This window comes from Natrix helvetica (assembly GCF_964273705.1).
Source record: "Natrix helvetica genome assembly, chromosome: 2".
NCBI classification, from domain to species: domain Eukaryota; kingdom Metazoa; phylum Chordata; class Lepidosauria; order Squamata; family Natricidae; genus Natrix; species Natrix helvetica.
Genome location: NC_138552.1, coordinates 187,973,483 through 187,987,037, shown reverse-complemented (window position 1 = coordinate 187,987,037; position 13,555 = coordinate 187,973,483).

Sequence of the window (13,555 nt, the reverse complement as noted above, 5' to 3'; positions counted from 1 at the left end):
GCAGAGCCACAGCCCCTCATATCTTGTGTATTGTCATCTTTTTCACTACCTCTTATGATTTCGTCCTCTAGGAGGGCACTATGTTTTTTCATGAAGACCTCTGCCTCCACAACTAAATTGATTCTAATTCTGTTTCCCTCCCAGAAGATCAACATTCCGTCTGGCAATAACCATCTAAACCAAACTCCTTTGTTATATAATTTCTTTGATAAGGAGGAATACTTCCTCCTCTTATCTCTTATTTTTTTCGGAATTTGTTTAGGAATGGAAATTTCTTCATCGTTATATTTTAGTGGTCCCCCCCCTTTGGGCCCCTAAAACCTCATCCCTCGTGGTCTTCCTAAGAAATGTAACGTGTACTTCCCTTGAAACATTATGTGTTCTGGCATATTCTGAATTGATCCTGTAAACCAGGTCCATATCCCACTGAAACTGTTCTTTATCTCTCTTAATATATTCTGCTAAGATTGTACACATAGTATCCTTAAGATCTTCATCTTCTGTCTCCGGTAGGTTCTGGAATCTGAGTTTCAAAAGGCAAGATTCATTTATAAGAGCGAAGAAGAAGATGGAAGCGGGCCATCTTGGCTCTCCCTTTCACAGGGAACCAGGGAGCAAAGCATCCAAAGTTTCCATAAAGCTTTTGAAATAACTCAGGAATCACCTCTTGCAATTGTGATGTAAATCTTTCTCACATAGTTAGTACAAGTGAGTAATTCAAAGTTTTACTCTCTCTCTATTCCGAGATTGAGAGATAGTCCAAATGCCGCTTTACCCGAGGGGAGTGGGGAAAAAAACCCTCCAATCTTACAACTTCAAATAGATTGAATCCACAACTTGCAAAAAGCTGTTGCTCATCAATTAAATGGTGTTAAAAGAGATTGGAGCAAACTTCTCACCTCCAGCTCTTCTGCTGCAACTTCTAATTGATTATTTCCTTCCGGAATCCATTCGGCGAAGGCACACAGCTGTGCTATGCACCCCACACACTCCCCGGCTCCTGAGGTGAAGTTGGAAACCCTCCCGCGGCTGTCGCCGATTCTGGGGGTTCCAGCAAGCCGCCCTACGGCAGGTGGTCCCTCCAAGACCGCCTGTACTCCTAAAAGGAGCCCACCGGGGAGACGAGCAGCGGACGGCAACGTCCGTCGCCTTCGGGGACCAGAAGTTATCTCCAAGCTTTATTGTGTTTTTCATAGAGGAAAGGTCTGAGGCAAGATTACAGTATTTTAGACTAAGTTACAAATTTAAATAAATTAACATAATTATTTTATAGCAAGCAAAAAAAAGTACACAATTGTGTTAATGATAGATTAATGTCCCCACATTCTGGCCAGGGTGTGGTAAGACATCAGAAATGAGGAAAGCAGTGAATTAAAAGCATTAAATGCAAAGAGAATTATAGAATTGTCAGGGGTCATTTAGGTTATCAAGTCCAGCATCCTGCTCAGTGGAGGAATCTAAATTAAACAATTTGAAACCAGTGGCAGTCTAGCCTCTTTCTGAACACACCCAGTGGGTCTACCACCTCTCTAGATGACTGATATTACTCTTATTCTTATGAAGCTTGTTGTAAAATTCCTCTAATTCAATTCCTGCACTCTGGCATCCTAGGCATCCAACAACACTTCCTGTGATTTCTCTTACAATCACTGCTTATTCAGAGGAATGAGTAGATAATTACTCAGTTACCCATAATGTGTAATCAATTAATCTCAGGATACACCTCTTGCTGTCAGCAGTTATTCAGGAAATGGCCATTTCAGAAAACCCCTCAGAACTTAGTTCCAGGAAACAGCTTCTCTAATTATTCTTCACTCTTCCTCTACTCAGCCTCCTTAATAAACTTCTATAAGCTTTCCCATTTCATTGTTTCAGTGGCCTACACACTGGACCTTGGAGAAAGGAGCAGAGTTAAATTCTGAATTACTACAATACAATACAATAGCAGAGTTGGAAGGGACCTTGGAGTCTTCTACTCCAACCCCCTGCCTAGGCAGGAAACCCTATACCATTTCAGACAAATGGCTATCCAACATCTTCTTAAAGACTTCCAGTGTTGGGGCTTTCACAACTTCTGGAGGCAAGCTGTTCCACTGATTAATTGTTCTAACTGTCAAGAAATTTCTCGGAGTTCCGGTTCCGGCGGCAGCGGCGACGGGCAGCTCTTTGCCCGCTCCGGCTCTCCGGTGGGCTTCCCCACTCCTTGGGGGGCACAGGACACCCCTCAGAGGGGTCCTGCCGGAGGGGCGGCATCGCGGGGAGCTCCTGCATCGGCGGCGGCCGGCGGGAGGTCTCTCGCGCGCCCAAGGCACCGGGGAGCTAGATCGGAGGGCGCCTCGCGTTTCTGCGCTTCGCGCCTCGCTAAAGCCGTCGGGAGAATGAAGCAATTGAAGGAAGCAGCTGCGGTGCGGTGAGGCTGCTTCTCTCTTCATGCCCTATTTTGCACAAAGAACTAGTTAGCTTTCTTTAAATAACTTTCGGAGTATTCTGGAGGCGCGGCTGGAGGGAGGGGGGTTTCCCCCCCCCTTGGATAAGCGGCGAGGAATAATTTTGCTCTCAGCCCCCGGGGAAGGAGGAGGGGGGAGAGCCAACGAATGAAGCCTCACCCAGGTTGGATGATTTTCTTTGCAATCTAATTTCACTATTTACTGTGATTTGAGGACTTTTGGAACTTTTTAAAACTTTGATATGCCTCTGTGCCCAAAACTGGCAGGGCAAGATGGCACACTTCCGTTGTCTTTATGAACTGTGAAACCTGACTCCACCTTTAAAATTCAGGCTTCCGGTCTTTGTCTCCGTGTCTCCCAGAGGAATCTCTTGTGGATTGGTCTTTTTGAACTTTCTAGGGGAAACCTTTCATCTATTGCCAGACTTATTAGAGAGATTCTCTTCTGCCTGGTTCTTCTGCTCCCGGATCTCACCTGGCTACCCTTCTTTTCTAACTGTTTATCTTATATATGGACTGAACTTCTAATGTTATAAAGGATGGCATCCAAAAGACCACCTCCTGGGAAATCTGGCTTTGCCACATCTGCTCCAACATCTGTAACATCCAGTCCAGCCACACAGTCCAAGATAACAGAACTGATGCAACCTAAGACTACAGAGATGGACTTTCAACAAATGCTTCAACAAATTTTACAGGGCCAGGAGGAAATCAAGAAACAGCTAAGGGAAATGAAAGATGAAATTAAAGAAAATCAAGCCCAAATTTATAAGAACTCACAGAGACTGGATCTTGTGGAAGGGGGGGTGGAGGAGGTGAGGGGGGGGGTGGAAGCTGTGCAGAAAGGGAACAAAGATCTTGACATCCAACAGATGAAATTAGAATTTGAGAGAATGTCCTATTATCTTAGATTTCAAAATGTTATAGAAGAAGATGGGGAAAATATAAGGGACATTATGACAAACATTCTGGCTGACTACACACACAAAGAAAAACAACAGATGGGGTGGGATATAGATCTGGTTTATAGAGTGAATTCAGCTTACGCTAGAACACACAATGTACCCAGGGAGGTTCACATTAAATTCCTTAGAAAAAGCACAAGAGATGAAATTCTGGGTGTACAAAGGGGGCAAGCATTGATATATCATGATATGGAGATAACCATTCTGAAGCAGATCCCTAAGAAGATTAGAGAAAAAAGAAAAAATTATTCGCAATTAGCGAATAAATTATACCAGAAAGGGGTGTGGTTTAGATGGTTGATGCCTGAAGGTATGTTGATATTCTGGGAGGAGACAAGAATTAGAATTAATTCACCCATAGAGGCGCAGGCCTTTATGGAAAAAAATAAAACACTCCTAGAGAAACCACCAGATACCACAACGGACACGCAGGACACGGGAGGGGCCAGAGCTCTGCCAGTGGAGGGAGATGGGGCAATAGCAAGAAGACTCAGATCACAAAAATAAACAAGAAAATCATATTATTATAAACTGACCGAAAGTGAAAATGGAATTATATTTGGATTTTATACTGTAATGTTTAATTTGATTGAATTTAATAATAGAACTAATATGCTGACTGTAATCAATTATATACTAATGCATTATATTAAATGTATACTATGGGTATGGAGGGAGGGGGGCCTCACACACTTTGCAACTGCCAAAATTTGTATACCTGTCCATTTACCCTTTTCCCTATAAATCTTGAAAAACCAATAAAATTTTATTATAAAAAAAAAAAAGAAATTTCTCCTCAGTTCTAAGTTGCTTCTCTCCTTGATTAGTTTCCACCCATTGCTTCTTGTTCTACCCTCAGTTGCCTTGGAGAATAGTTTGACTCCCTCTTCTTTGTGGCAACCCCTGAGATATTGGAACACTGCTATCATGTCTCCCCTCATCCTTCTTTTCATTAAACTAGACATACCCAGTTCCTGCAGCCGTTCTTCATATGTTTTAGTCTCCAGTCCCCTAATCATCTTTGTTGCTCTTCTCTGCACTCTTCGTGATGACCAAAATGAATGCATTATTTCAAATGTGGCCTTACCAAGGCATTGTAAAGTGGTATTAACACTTCACGTGATCTTGATTCTATCCCTCTGTGTATACAGCCTAGAACTGGTTGGCTTTTTTGGCAGCTGCTGCACACTGCTGGCTCATATTTAAATGGTTGTCCACTAGGAGTCTAAGATCCCTCTCACAGTTACTACTATTGAGCAAGGTACCACCTATACTGTACCTGTGCATTTCGTTTTTCTTGCCTAAATGTAGAACCTTACTCTTTTCACCATTGAATTTCATTTTGTTAGATAGTGCCCAATCTTCAAGTTTGTCAAGATCCTTCTGTATCTTAAGCCTATCTTCTGGAGTGTTGGCTATTCTTGCCAGCTTGGTGTCATCTGCAAATTTGATGAGTTCCCCATTTGTTCCCTCATTCAAATCATTGATGAAGATGTTGAAGAGTACTGGGCCTAAAACAGAGCCTTGGGGTACTCCACTGCATACTTCCCTCCACAAAGATGCAGTTCCATTGAGGACTACACGTTGAGTGCGGTTGGTCAGCCAGTTATGAATCCATCTAGTGGTGATGCTGTTCAACCCACAGTCTTCTACTTTATCTAGTAGTAGGTTATGGTCTACCTTATCAAATGTCTTAGTGAAATCCAAGTAAACTGTAATGATGGCATTCTTCTGGTCCACTAATTTTGTCACTTTGTCAAAGAATGCAATAAGATTAGTCTGGCATGATCTGTTTTTGACAAACCCATGTGGCTTTTGGCTATTACTTTGTTTACTTCTAGGTGTTTGCTAATTCGTTGCTTGATTATCTTTTCCAGAATCTTTCCTGGTATTGAGGTCAAGCTGATAGGTCTGTAGTTTCCTGGATCTTTTTTTTTTTTGGTAGAATTGTTTTTTTTTTCATCTTCCTCTTCTGCAGACTCAATTGAAAATCATTTTAGAGACAAACTGAAAAAAAGGAATTATTTTTCCCACCTTTCAGAAGATAAAGCTTTCATGGCTCCCAGGGATTCTTCCCATAAGGAGCCGAAAACCCAAAGGTTAGCGTTTACCAGGACATAATATTTTTTTCTTTTGTTATTATAAAGAATGTTGCACTGTAACTATCCTTTAAACTCACTAACCTGTCTACATTTTTCTCTCTCAAAGGAAGCAATCCATTTATGCTTTTCAGTTGTCTAAGCTCAGGAAATAAAGGATTTACAAGTAGCTGCAACAAGCATTTCAGGTTTGCTTTTTTGGATGTTTAGCGTGGGAAACAAAAAAGGGAATTGTGTGTGTGTGTGTGCATCTGAATGAATTCTTCCAGCATTTGTTGGCTGGCAGTAAGCCCGGAGGAAAAAATATTCACATTTCATTACATCAGGTTGGGATTATCAAATGCTATTGTCATCTACACAAGCTTTCTTTGAATCACTGTTCAGTTTGCACAAATAAGTTGTATTCAAAAGCAGAAAAGTGGGCCAGTTCTTTGCATTCAATGAACTTCTTTTCTGCTTTCTGGAGAGGAGAGGAGCCAAGTTTCTAGACAAACAAAACAAAACAGGCAGCATCTGATCAGTTGCCAAAACCGACTATCAGGCTTTTTTCTAAAGTAGCCTAATTCTCATCCTGGCCAAGCCTCAATTCTATCTTCATTTATTTATTCCAGAATTTTTGCAACCACACTTATTCTTGGTTGGTGCTGTCACAGCTTGATTATTTTTAACTTTCTAATTATCTAGGCATCTAACTTTCTAATTATCTAGGCATCTATGCTTCTTGTATTCTTGGAATATTGGTGCTTGCCCACAGCAATTGAGCATAACTTCCAAAAGGAGCCCTAGCAGCAGTTGTGGGATTTAAATTTTTTACTACCGGTTCTGTGGGTGTGGCTTCATGGCCGTGGAATGGCTTGGTGGGCATGGCAGGGGACAGATACCGTAAAATCTCCATTCCCTCCCCACTCCATGGGAAAGTTCCCCCAAATCCCTCCTGATCAGCTGGGACTTGGGAGGCAGAGAATAGATGGGGGCAGGGGCAGTCAGAGGTGGTATTTACCTGTTCTCCAAACTACTCAAAATTTCCGCTACCGGTTCTCCAGAACTGGTCAGAACCTGCTGAATACCACCTCTGATTACATCCATCCAGTGGTGGGTTTCTGCCAGTTCGCACCGGATCGCGTGATCCGGTTGGTCAATGAACCCGGAAGTAAGTCCCTGCCCCGCCCTTGTCACTCACTCGCAAGGCCTTGGTGTTTTTTGCATCGGGGCTTGCTGCAAGAGAGGGAGTAAAGACCTTTTCCGGATTGTTGGTGGTGGAGGTGCGGGCCCATGCTCACTGAAGCAAGTCTGGGGAAGTCCTTTGCGCCAGCTGGACAAGGTCTTCACTCCCCCCCCCCATTGCAGCATGTCCCGATGCAAAAAATGGTGAGATCGGCGCACTTGGGGCTGCTGCTGCGATGTCCAAGCCGCGCGCCTCTCCCAGCCACTTTCGTAGCTTCCCGGAGCGCCAAGAACCTTCGTGCTCTTCTCCACGCTCCTCGGCTCCTCGCAACGGCAATAGATGTCCAGAAGCGGCGGGGGCCAGAAACCCTAGCCCCAAAAGCCAATTCTGGACATCTATTGCAGTTGTGCGGAGCCGAGGAGAGCGCGGATAAGAGCGCGGAGAAGTTTCCTTAGTGGAGCTCCTGAAAGGGACAGGCAGGCTGCCACCGCTCCACTGAAGACATTTCTGAGAAGAGAAACGTCTCCGGTCACGCCCGAGCTGGTGGAGCGCCGGCAAGCGCCATCCCGTCGCCAGGGAGACAATGAGTGAGGTGAACCGCGTGGTTGCTCGGATCACACGGGCGCAGCCCAACCGGAGAAGTTTCTCTTCTCAGAAATGTCTTCTCGGGCTGCGCCCGTATGATCTGAGCAATCACGCGATTCACCTCACTCACTGTCTCCCTGGTGACGGGACGGTGCTTGCCTGCGCTCCACCAGCTCAGGCACGACCGGAGAAGTTTCCTCAGTGGAGCTCCTGAAAGAGCCGCAGGCTGCCACTGCTTCACTGAAGACATTTCTGAGAAGAGAAACTTCTCCGGTCGCGCCCTAGCTGGTGGAGCACAGGCAAGCGCCATCCTGTCGCCAGGGAGACAGTGAGTGAGGTGAATCACGTGGTTGCTCAGATCATATGGGCACAGCCCGAGAAGACATTTCTGAGAAGAGAAACTTCTCCGGTCAGGCTGCGCCCATGTGATCCGAGCAACCACGCGGTTCACCTCACTCACTGTCTCCCTGGCGACAGGACGGCTCTTGCCGGTGCTCCACCAGCTCGGGCAAGACCGGAGAAGTTTCCTCAGTGGAGCTCCTGAAAGGGACGCAGGCTCAGCCTGCCAGGCTGCCACCGCTCCACTGAAGACATTTCTGAGAAGAGAAACTTCTCCGGTCGCGCCTGAGCTGGTGAGGTGCTAGAAGGGGGGGAGGAGGAGAAAGGACAAAAAGGAGAAAGAAAGGGAGAAAGAGGAGGTGGAGGATAGTGGGATCCTTGCTGCTTTCTGAGCTTGGTGGTTTTCTTACAGACATTTCATTACCAAACTAGGTAACATCATCAGTGGAAGAAGGGAGTGGGGTTGTGGGGAAAGGAGGAGGAGGAGAAGTCAAAGGACAAAAAGGAAAAAGATAAGGAGGGAGAGGACTGTGGGGTCCTTTGGTGTTCTCTGAACTTGGCCGGCAAGCCACTCCCACCTGGTCACATGGCCGGCAAGCCACTCCCACAAAGGAGGCCACACCCACAGAGTAGGTTCTAAAAAAATTTGAAACCCATCACTGCATCCATCAGTCTATGACAACTCACCATGGTCAACTTACCATGGCCAACTTGCCACAGCCACCTTGCTGTGGCCAACTTGTCCCAGTTAACTCACCATGGTCAATAATAAAAAGAACTGATAAATACGACCTCTGACTGCCCCCTCCCCCATCTATTCTCTGCCTCCTGAGTCCCAGCTGATTGGGAAGAAATGGGAATTTTGCAGTAACCTTCTCCTGGAGTGGGGAGGGAATGGAGATTTTACAGTATCCTTCTCCTGCCATGCCCACCAAGCCATGCCCACCAAGCCATGCCATGCCCACCAAGCCATGCCCACAGAACCGGTAGTAAAAAAATTGAATCCCACCACTGGATGTAATGGGTCCTTGGTGCTCCCCCAGTTTATTTGCTTCCGTGCAGATATTTCATTACCTAAAGTAGTTAACAGTGTTATTGCTAGTTTGCTCAGAATTCAATAACAATGGAACATTTAAAAATAAAATTTTAAAAAACATTCAATTTGATGCACAGTTCCAAATCATGTGACAGCCACCGACTCTTGGTAGTCCATAAAAGAGTTTTTATTGTTCATCAGACAGAACTGGGTAACATTTACATAAATATTTCCTTCAGCAGATCAGACACATTCCAAATTATCAAATAAATAGATATAAAAATGTTTGGGGTCAAGGCAAAGAAAAATATAATAATAAAGAGGATCAGAAAAAGCATAGATTTCTTATGCATTAACAAAATGTGTTGTATATGTATGTATGACAAAACAAATACAAAATTGTCCATGTTTATATTTTTACACTTGCCTACATATACAGCCGTGGCTCTTGTCTAAGACACTGAGTTGTTGATCAGAAAGATCAGCAGTTGGGCAGTTCGAATCTCTAGTGCCATGTAATGGAGTGAGTTCCTGTTACATGTCCCAGCTTCTGCCAACTAACAGTTCGAAAGCATGTAAAAAATGCAAATGGAAAAATAGGGACCATTTTGATGGGAAGGTAACAGCATTCTGTGCACCTTTGGTGTTTAGTCATGCCGGCCACCTGACCACGGAGACGTCTTTGGACAGCGCTGGCTCTTCGGCTTTGAAACGGAGATGAGAATCTCCCCCTACAGCAGCGGTTCTCAAATAGTGGGGCGCGCCCCCCTGGGGGGGCACAAGGCTCCGTAAAGGGGGGCGCGAAGGCTCCCTTTCCATCTGGGTGCAACGGCGGCGGCGTGGGCGAGGCATAATATATCCCGCCTGGAAGCGGCAGCACTTCGGGCTGTGGATTTTCATTGGAGCCGCGGGCTGGAGCTGTGCAAGAAGCCTGCTCGGGCGGGGGTGGGAGGGAGGGAAGCATGGCTGTCCCAGGCTTCCCTCCCTTCCCCCCCCCCAGCCCAAGCGGACTTTTTGCACAGCTCCAGCCCGCAGCTCTGATGAGTCTCTGAGCAGTCCCCAGTGCTGCCACTTCAAGCCGGGATATATTCTGCCATGCCCTCGGCGGCGTCTTTATGCAGGTAGCTCGCCTCCCCGCCAGCAGCTCCACCGCCAGCATTCCGTCTGGAAGCGGAAGCGCAACAGCCGCTGTTGGGGAAGGGACAAAGGGGCGGCAGTTGCCCGATCTTGCCACCGCCACCCCTTCGCCCCTGGTAACGGCGACTGTTGTGCTGCTGCTTCCAGCTGGGATGCTGGAGGAGCTGCTGGCAGGGAGGGAGGGAAGAAAGGGAGGAGGGAGTAAGGATAGACAAGCAAGAGGGAAAGAGGAAAGAAGGCAAGCAGGCAGGAAGGAGGCAGAAGGAAGGAGGGAAGAATGGAACTGGAAGGGAGGCAGGGAAGGAGGGAGGGAGAAAGGAAGGATAGGAGGATAGGGAAAGAGGAAAGAAGGCAGGCAGGCAGGGGGAAAGAGGAAGGAGGGAACTGGAAGGGAGGCAGGAAGGAAGGGAAGGAGGAAGGGAGGGTGGAAGGAAGGATAGACAAGTAAGAGGGAAAGAGGAAAGAAAGCATGTGACTACGGTGGGAGACGAGGAAAGACCGGTGTGCTATGTTATGCAGAGGTGTACTTATAACAATTTTATAGACAAATTATACTATTTACAGTCGCGCGGGGGGGGGGGGCGAAATGTTTTCTTCTTCCTAGGGGGGGCATGACAGAAAATAATTGAGAAGCACTGCCCTACAGTCAGGAATGACTAGCACATATGTGCTATGTGCTTTACCTTTTTATACATATACAGACACAGTTATAATTACATGATTAATACTGAAGTTGGTTAAAGCACATGAGAAGTTTTCAATCTTTACTAATTATAATAATATATATATATAACAGACACTGGGATTTTTTGCAAATAGGTATGGTAAGTGGTAGAAAACATTTCAGCTAAAATTTCTGCTTCTATAAAGCTCTTGTTAAAAAGCAGGGTTCATCTAAAAAGAAAATGCCATTTATCAGGTTGCATTCTTTGGGAAACTGAATCCTACAGCTGCTCCTCTCTCCTTCCCAAAAGAGTTCTATTCCTACATGATGGAATTTATCCTTTTTCTTTCTTTCTGCAAGGAATAAGTAAATAAATTCCAAAGTTTGATAGAGGAGACGGACACCAGAGGGCACACTTTTGTTTTTGGGCAGTTCTCAAAAGAGTTTCTCTGGGGGAAGTGATTTTTCGCGGTGTAAGTGTGTGTTTGTGTGTGAATGTTAAAGTTATTTTTAATTTCAAGGCTTATTAAATGGCAACAGCTGTGTACATACGCCCCTCTATTTTGTATGGGCTGGATCAGGATACAATGAAGGTTTATGTAATCTACATCCTGTAACAGAGTTGTGGACATATAAACAACTTAAAGTAACCAAAGAAGCTGACATTTTTTTCTCTTGCTCCTTTCTTTCCTTAGCCATGAAAATGTCAGTGCTCCACATTTTACATGCCTGCCCATACTAAACGTTCTCTTGCACCTTTTTCTTCTTGTTGTTCACTTGAATGAAATGAATGTGCACTTTCCCCACCCCCTGATGAAAAAGAGATTTTTACTGAAATTCTCGTGGACAGGGAGTGGTGATCTTGCTGTTGTGGTCCGCCGGCAGCCTGTGGAGCTGGCAGAAGAGTCGGACACCGAAGAGGTTGGGGAGGAACATGGGCATTGTTTAAACAGCAAGGTGGCCAAGAGAGGTACACATGTCCAGATTTTCACTATTCAACTTTCTGCCCAGTGTTCTGCTGGCTCCTGGGCTTTCCACACTCCAGTTATCACAGGGGTGAAATCCACTTACCTTTGCTACCAGTTCGGTAGCAATATGAGCGTGCATGTCAGAGGATCAAAAATGGACGTGATGATGTCCAGGCGGGTGGCGGAGCTACTGAGCATGCAAAGGTAAGCAAACAGTGAGGGAGGAATCCGTTGTGCCACGCGGTTTAGATTAGCTAGAAAGCAGGAAATCCTGCTTTCTAGCTAATATAAATTGTATGTCACAGCTGATAGTCAGAAAAGCATTTTTTAACTACTGGTTTGGGCAAACCGGTCCAAAAACGGTAGCATTTCACCCCTGAATTATCGCCAAGGAAGTTACTGTTAAGGCGCTTCTCCCAATGAATTTTTTCAGATGGAAATTGTGGACAGCCAAGGTAGTCTTTTTCTTCCTCTTGATGTCTTCAAGTCATTGTTAACTGAACCAGTTCCTTCAGTTAACTTAGCAAGACTTCATTAGTGGTTTTCCCTTGCCTCCTTCCTGGAGCTTTAGTGACTGGTCCAAGTCACCCATCTGATTTTGTGCCTAGGGCAGGACTAAAACTCACAATCTTCCAATTTCTAACCAATTGCTAGAACCTTAACCTCTACCCCGAACTGAGTCCCTCAAGATAGCTTTATGTTGATGGAACGATACATAGCAAAAAACAAGAACTACACTGTTTGCAATTTAAAAATAAGCAAAAGAAATTACCAGAAAAAAAATTCTCAAACCTCCTAAGAAATATAGCCCCAAATCCCAAAACCCTTTTGGGGGATTTGGGGCTATATTTGAGAAACTGCAAGGTATATTTGGGCACAGCTTTATTAAAAATAAAATAATAAATGTCTATTCAGTGATGTACAATCTCTTATATCATTATACCATGCAGCCTCCATAAGAATCACTTCCTGCTGCCTATGATGTTTGATATTTCCAATAGCAGAACAATTCTTAGTGGTACAAAAATATCTTCCATACTCATTCACAGTGATCTTTTTTTTTAAGTCACAGGCTATTGGCCAAGCAAATAAACTTGAAATTCATTGGGTTTATATTCTAAGACTACCGTGTTTTTCGGACTACAAAACACATATTTTTCCCTCAAAAAAACTGGGTGGAAATGTCTGTGCACCAAATATGGCCCTGTTTTTGGCCTCTCAAAACATCCCCCCGTATCCCATTTTTGCCAAAAATGTGCCCGCTTTTGGCAAAAACAGGACACATGAAGGGTTTGGGAGGCCTGTAGGATGCTCCTGGGGACCGGGGAAGGCAAAAACAGAACATGTGGAGAGGTTCAGGAGGTTAAAAACAGGCCCATTTTTTTGTGAAAACGGGACGTGCAGAGGGTTTGGGAGGCCTGCAGAGTGATCCTGGGGGCCGGGGAAGGTAAAAACCAGATGCACTGAGGCCAAAAACTATTTTTTTCTTGATTTCCTCTTCAAAATCTAGGTGCGTCTTATACTCTGCTGTGTCTTATAGTCCGAAAAATATGGTACTTAGTACTCTTGCTGATGTAAATGAGGACCTGCTCTTTACCTTTGCTAGAGCTGTAGAGGAAGAAATTTGGACAGAAAGAATTTATTCTTAACAAACAATCCCAATCTCTATTAAAAATTAGACCCTCATTATGCCTGGATGCTGTATTCAGCGGTGATGACGGCCATTAAATTCCACTGCGAGGGGGCGGGGGGGGCAAAGAACTATAATCCAGCTTTTAACAAACAAAGTGAGCTTATAACTGGGCCATTCTCAACCTTATGTTAAATATGCTTTGATTCAACTCCAGCCAATCCAGGACAATGGCATGGCTTATATTTTCTAGGCCATGGACAGGTGTTGTGATTAGTGGAAGTATTTGCTCAGGAAGTATGTTGGCTGGTGGCAGACTGTCATTAATCCCGATGGGAACAAAAGGGCAGTGTGCACTCTAAGGAAGGGAGATAAAGTATAACCTTGAAGTAAGGTCAGAAGAACCATTTTTCTGGTTCAATTTATTGCTGTTATATTCTCTGCAAGGCTATGTCCATGTGCATTTAATCATTTGCATGGACACTTGAAGGTTATTTTTCCTCCTCCTTGTTTCTGTGTTC